Below are 15,072 nucleotides of genomic sequence, written 5' to 3' on the forward strand. Positions count from 1 at the left end.
TGGTGGCACACACCTGTAATCACAGCTACTCAGAAGGCTGAGGCAGGAGAATGGCTTGAACCCAGGAGACAGAGGTTGCAGTGAGCCCAGATCATGCCATTGCACTCTGGCCTGGGTGACAGAGCAAGACTCCATCGCAAAAAAAAAATTAAAAAATTTTAAAAAGTAATCATCCTACTTATAACCCATTTCAAAACTTTTTAGTTCATATAGTAGAGTGATTAAGACAACAAACCCTGGAACCAGACTCACTAAAACCTCGGCTATGCTGGCAACTAGCTATGTGACCTTGACAAGTCACTTAACTCCCCTGAAATTCAGTACCGTCACTGGCAAAATAATTGTTCCTACATTTGAAGGTTATGGTTCTCAGTTAATATGGTTAATATGTGGACAGGCACTTATAGCAGTTCCTGGAAGATAGTGCAAGCTGAGTGTGTACTGTTCTTGTTATTTCACACACTGAAGAGTAAGTAACCTAATCTTACAAACCTGATGCCCAGCCTTCTTTTCCCATGACATGGCATGGAGGGGCATTCAGCAAATTATTTATATGCTGAATGAATAAATTAAGAGAAAGAAGGAAGAAAAGAACATGATTTTTATCCTTTACCTACATTTTTTCTTTATTATTTATTCTTTCACTACTTTTAGGCTACTTTGAAGGACAAGGAATAGACATTCATGCAAGAAGCCTTTCAAATGCCTGTTCTAATCTAGCCTTTACTGTGACCTGGGATCCCTTGTATTTTGAGCTTCCTCTGGAAGGAAGAGAGATGGATTTGAATTAAAGAGAAAATTAGGCCTATAACCACACTGGCCTCTCTTCATCATCTGCTTTTCCACCTGCACGCCTCTCCCAAGCTGGTAGACCTTGTTGTAGAAAGTTATGTCTTGTCAATTAAAATTAAATATGTCAGTTAGCACTATTGCTACCACCTCAATTAGGTCTGTTAGCAATTATTTTATTTACTCTCAATCATATTCCCCAAAGATACCATCTTTCCCATCCCTCAAGCTTGCAGCCCACTCACCCACACATCTCTCTCCCAAGTTGATCTGCTTTCTGCTTTACTGAGATGAGACTTTCCAACATGAACTTCAACTTCCTCCTTCCACATCCAAGTGATTTACAACCCATCCTATTATTTCCTTGCCCATGCCAGAAAGGAAACTGCCCCATCTGCTTTACAAAACTAATTTGCTCCTTAATCGAAATCCATCCTTCTTCCTTCCAGAGCTCTGTTCCATCAGTTATCCCATTCTGTTTTGTTTTTTACAAGTCTTCCAAATTTCTAGTTTCTTCTCTTTAACATATTAATATACTTAAATATTTTCCTATCATAAAATGACAAGAACAACAAGAAGTTCATCTTTCTCCTTCTTTTCATTACCAAACCTGCCAAAAGAATAATCCATGAATATTAGCCTCTCTTACTCTTAATCATTTCTAAACCCTTTTAAAGTGACCTCTTATACCATTAATTTGAAATTGTCCTCTCCTAAATTGCTATTGACATTCTAATCCCTATATCTGATGACTTCTCCTGAGTCCTTGTCCTCCTCAATCTCTCTGCAGCATTTTATGTCATTGATCACCCTGTCCTTCATAAAACACATCCTTGGCTGCCTTGACTTGGATTGATCTTGGCTACACTCTTGGAACTCTAATTTACATTTGCCTCATCCTTCCGTCACATAGAGGTGCTCCCCCAGTGTTCAACTCTTCCATTGATGATCACTCAACTCTTGTGGTGATTGCAACCATTTCCAGGCCCTTGACTATGTCCTCAGTGCAGCTGGCTCCCAGATCTATATTTCTAACCCAACACATGCTGCAGGTCCACATTTCCAGCATTCTGCTGGACATAAACATTTACTAAAAACTAGACTTTTCTCCTCAACATATTCTCCCAAACAAACTCTACCCCCTGGGTTTCCTGTTTCCCATCTCCAGACTCAAAAGTAAAAATTATTTTTGTGCCTTCTTTACCTAATTAGTGTCCAGGTTCTATCAACTCTACCTCCACCCCTGTCAAATCTATCACTTTCTTACTGTGAGCACTGCCACTGTCCAGCATGTCACCTCTTGTCTCAGATTTCACAGCAACCTGCCACCTGCTCCCACTTCTTCCAGTCTGTTCTTCCAGCACGTCCTGAATCTTCCATTATTCTCTCTCCTAATAGTGCTTTATATGCTACAGATAAAAGCCCCAAATGCCACCATCTGGACCCTTTTTTTTCTGAGACATAATCTCTATAATTGGTCTTTACACATACTGCTCTCCAGCCAATCCAAACTTCACCTTTCAGAATAAGTCCCACACTTCCTACCTTTGGGCCTCATCTTTTTCCCTCTTGCATTAGCTTCCTAAGGCTGCCATAACAAAGCACCACAAATTGGGTGGTTTAAAGCAACAGAAAGGTAGCCTTGCCCAGTTCTGGAGGCTAGAAGTCCAAAATCAAGGTGTCAGCAGGGCCATCTTCTCTTTGAATGCCCTAGGGAAAGAACCCTTCCTTCCCTCTTCTAAATTCTGGTGTTGCTGCAGCCCTAGGTGCTCCTTGGCTTGTGGATGCATCACTCCAGTCTCTGCCTCCATCTTGTCATGGCCTTCTTTCCTGGATATCTGTGTCCAAATTTCCCTTTTTTTAAATAAGGACACCAGCTCTAATCCAGTATGAGTTCATCTTAACTTGATTACATACATCTGCAGACTCAGTTCCCAAAGGGGGTCACACTCTGTATGCACTGAATGTTTGTGTCCCCATCAAAATTTTTAGGTTGAAATTCTAACCCCCAGTGCAATGGTATTAGGAAGTGGAGGTTTGGGGAGGTAATTAGATCATGAGAGTAGAACCCTCATGATAGAATTAGTGTCCTCATCAAAGACACCCTAGAGAGCTCCTTGACCTCTTTCCACTTGTGAGGATACGAGAAGATGGTAGTCTGCAAATCAGAAGAATGCTCTCACCAGAACTTGATCATGCTGGTATCCTGATCTTGGACTTCCAGCCTCTAGAATTGTGAGAAATGAATTTCTAATGTTTATAAGCCACTCTGGCCATGGTATTGTCTTATAAGTGCACTTACAGAGTGTGGCTAAGACACACTTACAGATTCTGGTGGTTAGAACTTCAGCCTATCTTTCTGGGGGACACAATTCAACCCCTAACACTTCTCTGCAGAGACCTCTCCCTCCACCCAGTTCCATAGGTCAAAATCCTTCCACTGCTCCAGAGTTTGGTTGATTTTGACCTCTCCCAAGAAGTTGCTTATTTGACCTCTCCCAAGAAGTTACTGAGATAACACAGTATTTTGCCCCTTTTTATAGTGTAGCTATTTCTATATATCTTCTTTGTGCTGCTAAATTCTAAACCCTTCCAGACATAGGACACATATATCACTTATCTTTGTATTCCCTCCCTCACCCCATGCCTAGCAGAGTACCTTTTACTCATGAACTTACCTGGTTAAATCAAATTAAAATAAATTTCCTTTTAGATATGAAATTTTGACCATTCCTATATTTTTGTCACTTAAAGTAATTTTTCACTTTCATCATTAAATCTAAATGTTGGCCAGACCCAAATAATTTCAATCTGGATTTACTTTTCATTGAAATGTTTCCACATTAATAACATATGTCTTTCCCCTTCTTTTGAAACTCTATAAATTGGTTTCTATAGGTCATTTTTCTATGCATCGATTTCTTCCTTAGATTATTTTGAAGTTAATATTGCAGGTGCCCTGAATTCTGTTGGAATCTAATCATCTAGCATTCAGAAGATATATCAAAGAGTGGTCCAGGGAGCCTGGCTTGGACCTTCAACTTCAGCCTTGCAGGTAGTATGCTGAGATTAAATAAGCATAGTCAAACACAGATTCCTTCAGGCCTAATTTTTATGTTTTAAATATGTAAGTAACTCTTTATTGTAGGGTGATCATAATTAATATGGTATCCCCAATCCTATATTAATTAATTTTTTATTCCTGCAGTTTTCAAGTTTGAAAAAAGATAGAATAACTAAATGCTTCGCTAGCTCACAGCATTATTGCTCAAGAGGAATAATGCTCTTGTACTTTAGAGTAGGTAACTATCCTAGTTTTTCATCTAGAGTTGCTGCATATGTATATTCCTCTGTGTGTGTGTGTGTGTGTGTGTGTGTGTGTGTGTGTGTGTGTGTGTTCATGGAATGGCTGGAATCTGTTTAATCTCCTAAATAGATTGAGCACATACACAGCAAGAGCATTCAGAATTTGGGCTTTTAGTCAAGGACATGATTCTCTTTCTAATGCATATTTGGGACTGACAGACAGAATTACTGAGGATCAGCAGTCATGGGGAGAAAAGAAAAAACAAGTGAAATGGTAGATTGAAATGGTGTTTAAGGGCCAGTTTCACTGCATGTGCTCGCTCTACAGAAAGGGTCCTAGGGGCTGTGGGGAAATAGGTGGCCTGCGGGCTGTGAGCTAATACGGCACTCCTGCTGTTTGCATAGCTGTACAGCCCTAGGAGAGACCTGGGAAAGCTAGCTTGAATTCCAATGAATATTTACAATTACACTGCTCCATAGCAGAATGCAATCACAGCGCTCCAGTCTACAGGTTTTATGCATCAAAAGAAAATGAGAGGAGAGCAGCAAAAATGGAGTTGCCTTTGGAGAGACTTACAAACACAGATCTCACTGCTTGTGGCAGAACTAAAATGCTTTCTTTCTGATAGGAGCAATTTATTCTTCAGGCACCTTCCTTGATAGTAGAAAGCACCTGACTGGGTTTTGAAGTAAGAAAGTCTTCAGTAGACGGTTTTTAATTCTGAGCAAGAGAAAGGCATGGAAGGAATTGTATTGCATAATTTCAATTTTGTTTTCTAACAGCAGACCCTTGAGAGCGGTGGGAAAATCCCTAAGCCTGTTCACAAACTCCTTCTTTCAGTTTGTGTTTTCATTCTGTTCTCACAGATTGTCATTGCTTCATTGGGTAGCCCTGGGAAAAGCTGCCACCATTTTGTATCTCCAGTTTAAAGCCTTTGGATAATTGATTACCAGTAAGGCATGCAATCCCCTTGCTCATTTTTTTTCTCATGAGCTGTTGATCCACACCAAAGATTCAGAGAGAGCTAGATGGGAAAAATTAGTCAGAGCCACTTGGACCCAGTGAGGCAATTCTTAACTTTTAAAGGTGCCAGAGTAGATGAAATGGAATGCTTTAAAAGGACTTGACCAGAATCTGGTTTTGGACTCAGCTGACTAATCTCCCTGACTATTAAGATTTATATTGGATTACTATCTGCTAGCAGCCTGGGTTGCTGCGCTAAGCAGAAGCCCTGTCTGCTACCCATCCGCACGTTTACCTATCATCAGTCCATTTCCTCCCATCAAGATATCCACCTGATGCCACTGTCTCCCATCCACCTCCCTGCCTGCTGCCCTGTCCTACCACTAATCCACGCATCTTTTCACATATCTATATATCAACTTGCTTGTACATATCCAAGCTTGGAGCAGAGGCAGGCAGGAGTCAAGAACCTATATTTTTGTGACTAGGCATTGGCAGATCTGAGAATGCATTTTTCCTTCTCTGATTATATCTTCTCAGATTCTCAGTGGATTATGGATGCAGCGGAAGTGTCAAACCAGGAGCTGGGAAAAGGGGAGGCTTTAGGTCCTCATGACCTCCATCAACTTTCTGCTGTTCTTTGTTGTACATGAATCATGTGTTCTCAGTCATACATAAGTGCTATGCAAGCACAACTTCAGGGCACTCCTCCTGCCAACTGGATCGCTGCCTCTAAGTCCCTTCTTCAAGGAAATTCGGTATCCACTAAAGTTATTTAGTAAGTCTTATGGTATGCAAAACACATATGGCCTATGAGTTTGCAATAAACGAGTAGATATTTGTTGTAAAAACCCATGGATGTGGTATTACTTAGTGCAGGACAAATAATCATCTTAAGCTAATGTGATTGCTTGTTCTTTACTCTTACAGTCAAAGAAGTATTACACTTAATCCCTAGTGATGCCAGGAGGCCAGGCATTTGTTCCAATATGGCTGCTACTGCTGAAAACATTTGAGTCTCGTCTTCTGGAAGTGCCCATTAAAAAGTTTAAAGTAAAGGACTTCAATAGACATTTTTTCCAAAGATGATCTACAAATGGGGCTGGGCACAGTGGCTCATGCCTATAATCCCAGCACTTTGGGAGGCCAAGGTGGGTGGATTACTTGAGCCTAGGAGTTTGAGACCAGCCTGGGCAACATGGCAAAACTCCATCTCAATTAAAATTTTATAAATCTTTTAATAACAAAAAAGATATACAAATGGCTAACAAGCACATGAAAACAAGCTTAACATCATTAATCATTAGGGAAGTGCAAGTCAAAACCATGCAACACCACTTCACATCCAGTAGGATGGCCACATTTTTTAAACGAAAAACAATAGGTGTTTGTGAAGATATGGAGAAATCAGAACCCTCATACATTGCTGGTGTAATGTAAAATGGTGTAGCTACTGTGAAAAACAATTTGGTGGTTCTTAAAAAGGTAAACATAGAATCACCATATGCCCCAGCAATTCCACTCTTAGGTATATGCACAAAAGTATTGAAAACAGGTGCTCCAACAAGGACTTGTAACTGAATGTTCATATCAGAACTATTCACAATAACCAAAAGACATTTGGAGCAACCTATATGCCCTTCAACAGATGAATGGATGAACAAAATGTGGTACATACATACAATGAAATGTTGATTTTAAAAGGATTGCTACATGCTACAAAATTAATGTACCTTGAAACCATTCTGCTAAGAAGTTAGTCACAAAGTACCACCTATTATATAGTTCTGTTTATATGAAATATCTAGAATAGGCAAATCTATAGAAAGTAGATTAGTGGTTGCTTAGGGCTGGGTTGGGGAAAGAAGGGTTTGTGAAAAGTAGGGACATAATGGCTAAAGGATGTAGGGTTTCTTTCTGTGGTGATGAGAATATTTTTAAATTGCCTGTAGTAACGGTTACACATATCTGTGCCTATACTAAAAATCATTGAATTGTACACTTTAAATGGGTGGATTATATGGCATGTGAATTAATTTTCAATAAAGCTGTTTTATTTTTTAAAGCAGGTTGTAAACTGTACTTATAAAAAGTATTAACTCATTAGTTTATGGTCCTACCCAATATTTTTAAGTAACAAATAATATTATCCGCTTGTTGACTTACTTATTTTAGAAGTTTGATCCCAAATGACCTTTAGCTATTTTTAGAAATCTACTTTGAAGTGGTAAATATTTGCCACCAATGATGATATTCACAATAAAGGCCAGAGGTGATGAGAGAACTGCCCAGAGAAGAGTTCCCAAAATGTTTACTTGTATCTGTGAAATAAATTGGTCATCTCATGACTTCAGAAAGGGAACTCTCATTTGGAGCTAAATGTTCTGGTGTGTTAAAAAAAAAAGTCACACTTCATCATATATCTGTGTATACTCTGGTATACACATATAAGTGGTATACACATCTACATTTACACATCTAATTTAGTATACACATATAATAGGTAAATCTCCGTGTGTGTGTGGTCAGTCTTTGATTTGTAATAGGGCAAGTAGAAAGAAATGGAAGTGAGATTTTTTTTTCTACGCTTTCAATGAATGTTTATTGGGCATTTAATAAAGGGTGTAAAAATCATAAGACACATTTGTCAGGAAAACCCCTCATCCAATTAAATAGACGTAGTGCAGATTTTTGGTAAACTCCAGACTAGAGTTAGGGGCCAAATAATTCATTAGTGCTTAAGAGCAGAGAAAACTTTGTACGATAGTTGAGGCATGTGTTCCCCCGAAGAAATTCCCTGGCAAATATTTTTTAAAGCTTCTAAAAGGGCATTTGACCAGCAGAATATCCAAAGGTAGTATAACTAATTGTCTTGGCAAGAACTTATGTACAGTTGTTATTTACCTACAGAGAGGAATCCATCTTCAGTTCTTCCCATAGTTTCAAGCCCTCCAACAGTAAGTACCCAATAAATTTTATTAAAATGGTTCCTGTTGGCCCTCTCAGCTGATGACAACTGCATAATCATACAGCAGGAGAGGGTGTTATAGGTATTGGCTTCTTTGAAGTACTGTACACTGTACCAATGAGCTATGGGTAAAAAGAGTCACTCGTGTATTTGTATAGAATTATTTTAGGTTTTTGTCATTTTTCCTTCTGCTAAAAATGTACTAAGTAAGTAAAGTCATAATAACTAGCTAACTAATTGCCTCCCCCACTGATGTCCAACTTCTGTAGCAACTGGGTTTGAGTGGAAACTTAGCCAGAAAATGATTTTTGTGAACTTAAGTGAAACTCTAATGATACCACCACATAAGAGAAAAACTGCTGCCATCATATAAAAAAAGTTAACGCAGAGCAGATTGATATCTAACAGAGGCCTTTTCAACCCTGCAGGCAATGGTGTTTTCAAAAGTTTGCAAGCTGACCATTCTATCTGGTATTGTTTGAATGTTCAGATGTGCCCCAGAAGGACAGATAACATTTTTTTTCTAACCTTGAAATAGACACTCAATGGAAATGGGAAATAATGAGATTTGCCTATACATTTCTACTAATATATCAGTCCTCACTAATGGTTGATGTATCCAAGATTTCATTCCTTAGTCAACTTGAATCCCTAACAAACCACCTTCCACGAGTATTAGTTTTATTGATGATAGTTCAGCATTTATTGTTTTGGGGAAAAAAATAGTTATTTATTTATAGAGTTAAAAACTACTTGGATTCCTACCTCTGGGTAACTACTGGTCAGTCACATCGCCCTTCTATGTTTATGTGTACATTTATAAAATAGGTATAAAATGCGCACAACTATACCTGGAGGAATATGGGAACCAACATCTGTTGCAAACATACCACATTTCAGACATTGTACTTGTTATTTTACAGACATGATTCCATTTGAATCCTCAAAATAATTGTGCCCGGTTAATGAGATTCCCATATTACAGACAACAAAATAGGAATTCAGAAAGTCACTCAACCTGTGACCTTTGGCAAATGATGGTACAAGGATTCAAACCTAAGTGGAAGGTCTGTATAATGTTTAAGGTCCTTGTAATTTTTAAGGTATTGCATGCACACCCACTCCCTACACCTTATGTCTCGGATCTCAATTCCTATTATCTCCTCTCCTTCACTCTCCTCCAACCCTGCAAGCCTACTCCCACCTCAGGGCCTTTGCACTGGCTGTTCCTTCAGCCTGAAACCTCTACCCCCCATGTCTAAATGACTTATTCCCTCACCTTCTCGGGTCTTTGCTGCAATGTCACCTTCTTAGTGAGACTTCTGATCATCCTATTTAAAACCACAACCTACAACCCACTCCCCACTCCCAATCATTCTTACCCCAATCTGTTTTCTTTTCCTGTAGCATTTATCACCCTCTAATGCTATTTTTATTATCCGCTCCTCTTGCTAGAATGTATGCTCCACTAAGACATCAATTTTTGTCTATTTTGTTCTTGATATTTCTCAGCTACTAGAACTGTACTTAGCACATAGTATGGGGCCGTTAAGTGTTGACTGAATAAATGAAAGACTCAGTTGACTCCAAAGCTGTGCTCTTTACTCAATGGCCCCAGTAATGAGCTTCTAGAGATTTTCATTTTAAACATTATTAATCTGAATCTCTCCTGCTCTCTGACTTTCCCCTTTTACCAAGTAGTGGGAAGAAACCCTTCCCTCAACTACCTGGCTGGTGTTTATGTGATTGAGGGTCATGGTTAAGGATCAGACTATGCAGGATATTATTTGTCTCATATCCATGAGGGTCTCTGTTATGTGTAGAGCTTTGAGAAGATGACCAGGGGTTCTGTGTATACAAAAGCTAGATGTGACATGCTTCTAGTTACCTAGCAAGGGGATTGTCAGCTCTGCTAGCCATCCCACAAGCAGGGTGAGTGAAGCTCTGGTGCTGGCCAGCATGGACACTGGAGCTGCAGGGGAAGGCAAGGAGCTCATTCCTCCCCTGTCTTCTTAAAGCCTCCTAGGCCTGAAGACAAGGTCCATGCTGTACTTGGCATTTGCAGTCTTGGAGGATGCAAAATAACCCTGAGCTTGGATTATATTTCTAGATGGTTACAATTCAAAATTTCATAACCATCATCAGGCTTACTGGATTTTGTGCTTTGCTTTCACTGTTGGATATTTGTTGAAATTCAGTGTGGAACTAATTCATCTTTGAAAGCCATCTTAAACTTTCTAATAACCCATAAGCCTGTTGGAAGAAAGGCAATGATAGAAAAGAGGCTCTTGGCCAGGGGTGGTGGCTCACGCCTATAATCCCAGCACTTTGGGAGGCCAAGGCGGGCGAATCACGAGGTCAGGAGTTTGAGACCAGCCTAGCCAACATGGTGAAACCCCGTCTTTACTGAAAATACAAAAAATTATCTGGGCGTGGTGGTGGACGCCTGTAATCCCAGCTACTCGGGAGGCTGAGACAGGAGAATCACTTGAACCCGGGAAGCAGAGGTTGCAGTGAGCCGAGATGGCGCCACTACACTCCATCCTGGGTGATGGAGTGAGACTCCGTCTCAAGAAAAGAAAAAGAAAAAACGTTCTTATCATTTCCTTGGTGTCATTCTTTGTAGGCCTGAAATGAACCCACTTTTTTTTTACTTTATTAAAAAATTTGTATTTTTGGTTGACTCACTGTATAATAAAGGAAAACTGTGTAATAAAGGAAACCCAATAAAGTGTTCAATACAAACATACATAAATGTGCAAACTATCTATCTCCTTTCAGGCTTTTTCAATGTGTACGTGTGTGCGCATATATACTAACAAGAAAAGTTGTTGAGGAAGTTGTTATTTCTGAATCATAGGATTCAGGGTATTTTTATTTTCTTTTTCAAAAATGTTTCCAAAATCCACCCTCCCATCTGCACAGTGATACTTTCTTTACCTGTCTGCATATTTTTCACAGTTTTTGCAGTAAATGTGTATTACTTTGTAACCATGCAATTAATTTTCTCAGTAATGTTTATAATTTTTATATCATTTTCTTTGAAGATCTACAGAAAATTTTCCCTATATTCATTATGTTGCTTTGAGTCTATTTGCTTTTTCTGAATCCCTGCCATAAAACTAAAAGCAATGAAAGTGTTTTACTAATTAAAATTAAAAAACACTTTTTGATTTTTCATGCTAAAAAAATACATTTAAAAAATCATGAAACTATTTGTTCAATGATTTGTCAGGAAAGATTGGTAGTCTCCTCTATGACAGGATAGGACAATATTTATAAACCAACAACTTAAATGCAGACTTACCTTCTGCCTTTGGTTAATACTGTCCTGCCATTCCATATTGCCATCCATGATAATAGTGGGGAGCCATAAGATGGAATACTCCATAGTCATTGAGAAGAATGGGGTAAATCAGCACACTTAGTGGCTGGAAAAGATGCTCATGAAACACCCTTAAATAGAAGAAAAAGCTCAAATCAGGATTAAGTCTGCTCATATGTTCTTAAGAAATTGTTTTGTATATATATTTGTAAACAGACAGAAATCCAAAAGGACATATAGCAAATTACTCATAGTGATTATTGCTTAGGAGTAGAGTTGCCAAAGGTGTTGGTGTTTAAATTATTCTGTGTTTTTGAAATGTTAAAAATAAAATAAAATGATGTTCATATTTTAAATATGTTCATTTACTCCATTTTTCTAAGCATTCCTTTCTAAGATTCCAACAACTATTGACTGGTGCATGATATCTTTTTTTTTTTTTTGAGATGGAGTCTCGCTGTGTCACCCAAGGCTGGAGTGGAGTGGTGTGATCTTGGCTCAGTGCAACCTCCACTTCCTAGGTTCAAGCGACTCTCTTGCCTGAGCCTCCTGAGTAGCTGGGACTCCAGGCACCCGCCACCATGCCTGGCTTTTTTTTTTTTTTTTTTTTTTTAAGTAGAGATGGGGTTTCACCATGTTAGCCAGGATGGTCTCAGTCTCCTGACCTCGTTGTTCGCCTGCCTCAGCCTCTCAAAGTGTTGGTATTACAGGTGTGAGACACTGCACCCGGCCTGATACATGATTTCTTTCCCCCAAACTCAGATATCAGATCAAGGTCACTGTTATCTTCCCAAGAACGTGCAAAGTGCTTGACATAGAGTAGGTGCCAGTAAATAATTATTGAATGAAAGAATAAACATATCAAAATGGTATCTACTTTCTAAAGGTTAAAAAAAAAACCTTAACAAATTTTTCTTTATAGTTTGAGAAAAAAATCTTGTTTCCTGGAGAGCTAATGAAAGGAAACATACATTCACATATACAATACTTTTTTTTTCAAACTTTGGGGAATGGATCCATAGTAAATACTCCTCCCCATACATTCGCCTGCTTCATGTTTTTTTAATTTTCTAATATATTATCAAAAGTCCTGAGGTGACATCTAAACTTCTTCTCTCCTCAACTTACAGGCAGAGAAAACAAAAGCTCAGCTGGAAGAGACTGAAATGGAGGCACCTACTTTCAAGCCCAGACTTTAAGAGAGGTAAACCACATACCTAATCCTTCCTAATAGATTCCAGAAAGAACATCGATGAAACTTCTCTTGATCTTTTTTTTTTTTTTCTTACACAAATTTAATACTTTGATCGCTTACAACCAAAAAGCAGTATTTAAAGAAACAGCACAGGCCACTTTTATTATATACAGCTCTGTTAGCAAGATACTACCTTGAGTAGCTGTTTAAAGGAATCAGACTTCAAAAGGTAATTGACCTAAATTCTTCTTCCTGCTCTGCACTCAGTGAGTCTTCCCCATGTGCAGCCCTCCCATGGATATCACACATGGAAGAGATACAGTGAGGTCCTGGGGAGCATGAGAATCTAGGTCACTGTGATTAAAACTAACTCAAACATTATTTTAATGGCTGTGTTTAGTTTGCTAAAAATTCTCAACTTCATTGGGTGCCTAAAAGCTGACAGCCCCACTTTAGAACAAACCAGAAGTTGATTTATAGAGAAGAACACTCTAAAATGATCACACCTGTTCTGATCCCATCTGGTTGGGATATGCTGAAATGGAATTCTGTGTTGCTGCTTTCAAAGTATTTGTTTTGGTCTGAGTCATTAACAAAATTACAAAAAACATCTCAAAGAAGAAACTGTGCTCTAGCCAGTTGTCCTATGAGTAGCCTCATGCTACCTCATTTCTTTTGTTCATCTCAAAGAGATTTTTTTCTTTTGGCAGATACTCACTGATTCAGTCACATTATCTGGTAATTTTCCTATTCCAGGTCCATATCATTGCTTTGCCCCAATGATATAAGGTGTTTTAACTTGTACGTTTAAGCAATATCTCGTAGTCATATTCTTAGGATAATTGTGCAATTGGTTGAAGTTCTTTAGAATTTACTGGAACACTGATTTAAAGTTTTAAATGTCCAACAACACATTTCCTAGTTGTAGAAATCCTGTCAGCACCAACTAATCATTGTTCCAAACATCTTTGGAACAAAACAAAATCAACCAACATCTTTGGTACATGATCTTCCTGGAGTGTTTTTATGGCTTTCTCCCATTATTTTGGAAAATAATATTGTTGCTATCATTTTAGAACACTTCCAGAAGCCGACTTGGCCTTGAAGTTCTGACTCATTTATAAGACCATGTGTTACAAATCACAGCTTTCGGTTCGATACTTGGCAGACCAAGGCAGATGTTTGGCTGGAAAAATTGCTGTTACCTGAAGTTGTGTGTTAGCAGAGAAAGGTATGCGAACCAAATTTCTAACTAATATTCATAATTCTGATGTGTGTCATCATATGAGCAAGTGTTCTCATTGTGTGTTCCCCAAACAAAACCATAGCCATTGCCCTTTAAATTCTAAAATTAAACAGGATAAAAATAAAGAGATATACATAAAATCTCTGATACATAAAAAGGGAAATGGCTGGGGAAAGGAAACAAAAATCAAGCTCTTTCTATCCTAAGATTATATGAATATGAGCAAAAACCCATATGAAGTCACTTAATAATGAGGTCAAGAATGCTGAATAATTTAACATACCCTTGGATCCTGATTTGTGATTGTCCAAAACTAATATTTCACAAGCCACATTGCACCTTGTCACTGAATCCTATTTCACCCTCAAGATAATGTCCAAGTATTAATGGACCCAATTTGGTGGAAATTACCTAATTGGCTGCAGTCACTTCAACTTGAATGTGACATTTTGGGCTGTTCTGTAGTCACAAGGATAAGTTAGAAGCTTGGGCAGCAGACTTGCTCTTTGTGATAATTGTAGCTGAAGCTTGTGTTATCACTGAAGCTTATTATTTTGCAAGTTGTACACTCAGCTTTTTGTAAAAATTGTACTCTAAGGAAAAATCCCTGAGGAGGCTGCTTTTCTCTCCTGGCTTTTCTAAAACCTCCAGATGAAAATGACCAAACAAAATGCTCTGTGATTGCATTTAAGCACACTTAACTACTTGCCACCTTATAAAATATCTTAGTATCATGCATTAGACAGAGATCCTTAAGTCTCTGTGTTCTTTACTTTGTGTGATTATTCAGTTAACTAAATTACTGCTAGCAAATGGCATTAATGAAGGGCATTCCTTGTATCCTGGGGAAATCGTGTACCTCTTCATCGGGCAGGTAAATGGGGAGTGAGAAGTCAGCTTCCTGCTCTCATGGTTGCCTGCCCCATTTTGTGTTGGAGCATTTTGCCTGTGAAAACAGTAAGCTCATTCCTGAACAGTAGGAGGGCATCCAACAGTGGGCATCTTTCTCTTGTTAGTAATACTTTGTATTTGTAGTATATAGTGCTTTATAGTTTCAGAAGGGTATTCCTTCCCTCTCTCCCTCTCTTTCTTCCTTCCTTGTTTATTCAGAGTAAATAAGATGGTCCATGCCCTTTGCTAGGCACTGAAGATACAAAGAGAAATAAATATAGTCTCTGCCCTCAATAAGCTCCCTGGTTAAGAAGGGGAGAGAGAAGAATAACCAATCAATCATTATCCTATACAGTGAGCATTCTAACCATGTGTACTACGGAAAATG

The sequence above is a fragment of the Macaca nemestrina genome, chromosome 18, assembly GCF_043159975.1.
Source record: "Macaca nemestrina isolate mMacNem1 chromosome 18, mMacNem.hap1, whole genome shotgun sequence".
In the NCBI taxonomy this organism is placed as follows: Eukaryota; Metazoa; Chordata; class Mammalia; order Primates; family Cercopithecidae; genus Macaca; species Macaca nemestrina.